The following is a 5,000-nucleotide window of genomic DNA, read 5'->3' as shown; positions in this document are numbered from 1 at the left end:
GAAGACCATGGGCACAAGGCCATGGCATATGGTGAGGAAAGGACCACGGTTGCCAAGGTTAGGCACCGGAATGCTTGGCCTTGGCTTGCCAAAGCAGGGCATTGCTGGGTTGGGCTCCCTTGGCCTTTTGGGCGCCTTGGACGATGTCTTGCGAAGACCATGGGCACAAGGCCATGGCATATGGTGAGGAAAGGACCACGGTTGCCAAGGTTAGGCACCGGAATGCTTGGCCTTGGCTTGCCAAAGCAGGGCATTGCTGGGTTGGGCTCCCTTGGCCTTCCGGGCGCCTTGGACGCTGTCTTGGGAAGACCATGGGCACAAGGCCATGGCATATGGTGAGGAATGGACCACGGTTGCCAAGGCTAGGCATATAGAGAGGAATCGCATTTTTGCCCGGATAGGCACCGGAATGCTTGGCCTTGGCTTGCCATAGCAGGGCATCGCTGGGTTGGGCTCCCTTGGCCTTCCGGGCGCCTTGGACGCTGTCTTGGGAAGACCATGGGCACAAGGCCATGGCATATAGTGAGGAATGGACCACGGTTGCCAAGGCTAGGCATATAGAGAGGAATGGACCACGGTTGCCAAGGTTGCGCAAGTTTTGGGCATTTTTTGCCCGGATATGTCCAAGTATGCCCCGATAGGCCCGTTACGCCCCGGTATGAACGCGTATGCCCGGATAGACTCGGTATGCCTTGGGATACATGCGTATGCCCCGATAGGCTTGGTACGCCCCGATATGCGCACGTGTGCCCCAGTAGGGCTCGGTATGCCCCGGTATGTACGCGTGTGCCCCGATAGGCCCGGTATGCCCCGAGATGCACACGTGTGCCCCAATAGGGGTCGGTATGCCCCGGTAGGTACGCGTGTGCCCCGTAATGCACGTTTCGCTGATCTCCCCGCATGTCCCGCCCCTATATGTAATACTTACTTACTTACTTACTTTCTTTCTTGCTTGCTTGCTTTCTTGCAATGGTTGGGAGTGCCCGGCATGCCCCGCTGCAGAGACCAAGGGCGCAATGACTTGGCACCGCGGATGCCGGGACTCCGGCACTTCCCGTGGCACTGATGGTTGGTTCCAAAGACAAAAGGCCGTGCAAGGCCACCGCACCGCGGATGATTTTGCTCGTGCTGGCGCCTTTGTGTGGCCAAAGAACATGCGCGAATGCTCGTGTCGGAAGGGTTGGTGTCCTGGCCCCGTCGGGTGTCACGAATGCTCGGTTGCGAAGACCATGGGACCAAAGCCATGGCACGTCGGATGATGGCTCCAGCTGGCGCCCCGGCACTTTCTGTGGCATTGATGCTCGGTTTCAAAGACAAACGTGCGCAGGGCCAGGGGACCGCAGATGACTGCTCGTGCTGGCCTCGTTGGGCGGCATTGATGGTCGGTTGCAAAGAAAATGCGCGATTGCTCGTGTCGGGGACTGGCAAGCCAAGGCCAAGCGAGCCATGGCAACGCGGATGATGGCTCCAGCTGGCGCCCCGGCACTTTCTGTGGCATTGATGCTCGGTTTCAAAGACAAACGTGCGCAGGGCCAGGGGACCGCGGATGACTGCTCGTGCTGGCCCCGTTGGGCGGCATTGATGGTCGGTTGCAAAGAAAATGCGCGATTGCTCGTGTCGGGGCCTGGCAAGCCAAGGCCAAGCGAGCCATGGCAACGCGGATGATGGCTCCAGTTGGCGCCCCGGCACTTTCTGTGGCATTGATGCTCGGTTTCAAAGACAAACGTGCGCAGGGCCAGGGGACCGCGGATGACTGCTCGTGCTGGCCCCGTTGGGCGGCATTGATGGTGTGTTGCAGAGAGCATGTGCGATTGCAAGTGTCGGCCGGGTTTGGGTTCCCTTGGGCTTTCGGGCGCCTTGGACGCTGTCTTGCGAAGACCATGGGCACAAGGCCCCGTCCTGGCCCCTTGTTCGATTCGCTCTCGTCTTGCGCTTGCTTCCAAGGTCCTCCATGACCTTCCCCATGGCCTTGCTAGATCCCCCCCATGACGCATGACCTCTGTCCGTTGGTTAGTTTTGAGTGCACACCATGCCCGGCTTGGCACCGTGTTGTCGCGTGAGTGGCATTTGGATCGTGCATGGTGGTGGGCTACCTGCCAATGCGCACAAGCCTTGCACACTAGCCTTGCGCACGAGCCTTGCACAAAAGCCTTGGACACAAGCCTTGCGCACAAGCCATGCACACAAGCCTTGCACACAAGCCATGCATACAAGCCTTGCTCACAAGCCTTGGGCACTGGCCCATCGCACTAGCCTTGCACACAAGCCTTGCGAACTAGCCTTGGGCACGAGCCTTGCGCACTAGCCTTGGGCACTAGCCTTGGGCACTAGCCTTGGGCACAACCCTTGGGCACTAGCCTTGCGCACCAGCCTTGCCCACAAGCCTTGCACAGCAGCCTTGCACACTAGCCTTGCATACAAGCCTTGCACACTAGCCTTGCACCCAGGCCTTGCTCACTAGCCTTGGGCACTAGCCTTGCGCACTAGCCTTGGGCACTAGCCTTGCACACAGACCTTGGGCACGCAGGCCTTGCACGCTAGGCATGCTTGGGCAAGCAGCTCCCGCAACAAGTCGGCGAGTGTAGGCATGGTTGGGCGCAGATCCCGCATCGTCTCGTCGCGTCTGGGCGCAAACCCGTCGCGTCTCGTTGCGTCTTCAGAAGTCGTCGCTAACAGCACCTTTGGTTGCCACTGGTGGTTAGGCGGGTTGGTTGCGCAAACCCTATAGGAGGGTGGCATGCTGCGGGGCGCTGGAATGCGCAGGTTTAGGGCGTTTTTGCCCGGATAGGCACTGGAATGTGCTGTTTTTGGGCGTTTTTGCCTGGACAGGCTAAGGAATGGGCATGCTTTGGGCGTTTTTGCCCGGATAGGCACTGGAATGGGCTGGTTTCGGGCGTTTTTGCCTGGATAGGCTAAGGAATGGGGCATGCTTTGGGCGTTTTTGCCCGGGTAGGCACTGGAATGCCTGGCCTTGGCTGGGCATTGCTGGGTTGGGCTCCCTTGGCCTTTCAGGCGCCTTGGATGCTGTCTTGTGAAGACCATGGGCACAAGGCCATGGCATATAGTGAGGAATGGACCACGGTTGCCAGGGCTAGGCATATAGAGAGGAATGGACCACGGTTGCCAAGGTTGCGCAAGTTTTGGGCATTTTTTGCCCGGATATGTCCAAGTATGCCCCGATAGGCCCGTTACGCCCCGGTATGAACGCGTATGCCCGGATAGACTCGGTATGCCTTGGGATACATGCGAATGCCCCGATAGGCTTGGTACGCCCCGATATGCGCACGTGTGCCCCAGTAGGGCTCGGTATGCCCCGGTATGTACGCGTGTGCCCTGATAGGCCCGGTATGCCCCGATATGCACACGTGTGCCCCAATAGGGGTCGGTATGCCCCGGTAGGTACGCGTGTGCCCCGTAGTGCACGTTTCGCAGATCTCCCCGCATGTCCCGCCCCTATATGTAATACTTACTTACTTACTTTCTTTCTTGCTTGCTTGCTTGCTTGCTTGCAATGGTTGGGAGTGCCCGGCATGCCCCGCTGCAGAGACCAAGGGCGCAATGACTTGGCACCGCGGATGCCGGGACTCCGGCACTTCCTGTGGCACTGATGGTTGGTTCCAAAGACAAAAGGCCGTGCAAGGCCACCGCACCGCTGATGATTTTGCTCGTGCTGGCGCCGTTGTGTGGCCAAAGAACATGCGCGAATGCTCGTGTCGGAAGGGTTAGGGCGTTTTTGCCCGGATAGGCGCCTTGGATGCTGTCTTGTGAAGACCATGGGCACAAGGCCATGGCATATAGTGAGGAATGGACCACGGTTGCCAGGGCTAGGCATATAGAGAGGAATGGACCACGGTTGCCAAGGTTGCGCAAGTTTTGGGCATTTTTTGCCCGGATATGTCCAAGTATGCCCCGATAGGCCCGTTACGCCCCGGTATGAACGCGTATGCCCGGATAGACTCGGTATGCCTTGGGATACATGCGAATGCCCCGATAGGCTTGGTACGCCCCGATATGCGCACGTGTGCCCCAGTAGGGCTCGGTATGCCCCGGTATGTACGCGTGTGCCCTGATAGGCCCGGTATGCCCCGATATGCACACGTGTGCCCCAATAGGGGTCGGTATGCCCCGGTAGGTACGCGTGTGCCCCGTAGTGCACGTTTCGCAGATCTCCCCGCATGTCCCGCCCCTATATGTAATACTTACTTACTTACTTTCTTTCTTGCTTGCTTGCTTGCTTGCAATGGTTGGGAGTGCCCGGCATGCCCCGCTGCAGAGACCAAGGGCGCAATGACTTGGCACCGCGGATGCCGGGACTCCGGCACTTCCCGTGGCACTGATGGTTGGTTCCAAAGACAAAAGGCCGTGCAAGGCCACCGCACCGCTGATGATTTTGCTCGTGCTGGCGCCGTTGTGTGGCCAAAGAACATGCGCGAATGCTCGTGTCGGAAGGGTTGGTGTCCTGGCCCCGTCGGGTGTCACGAATGCTCGGTTGCGAAGACCATGGGACCAAAGCCATGGCACGTCGGATGATGGCTCCAGCTGGCGCCCCGGCACTTTCTGTGGCATTGATGCTCGGTTTCAAAGACAAACGTGCGCAGGGCCAGGGGACCGCGGATGACTGCTCGTGCTGGCCTCGTTGGGCGGCATTGATGGTCGGTTGCAAAGAAAATGCGCGATTGCTCGTGTCGGGGACTGGCAAGCCAAGGCCAAGCGAGCCATGGCAACGCGGATGATGGCTCCAGCTGGCGCCCCGGCACTTTCTGTGGCATTGATGCTCGGTTTCAAAGACAAACGTGCGCAGGGCCAGGGGACCGCGGATGACTGCTCGTGCTGGCCCCGTTGGGCGGCATTGATGGTGTGTTGCAGAGAGCATGTGCGATTGCAAGTGTCGGCCGGGTTTGGGTTCCCTTGGGCTTTCGGGCGCCTTGGACGCAGTCTTGCGAAGACCATGGGCACAAGGCCCCTTGTTCGATTCGCTCTCGTCTTGCGCTTGCTTCCAA

This window comes from Tasmannia lanceolata, unplaced genomic scaffold, assembly GCF_043159265.1.
Source record: "Tasmannia lanceolata isolate RefF3 unplaced genomic scaffold, GAP_Taslan_0.1 ptg000012l, whole genome shotgun sequence".
NCBI lineage: Eukaryota > Viridiplantae > Streptophyta > Magnoliopsida > Canellales > Winteraceae > Tasmannia > Tasmannia lanceolata.
This window is presented reverse-complemented; position numbering follows the sequence as displayed.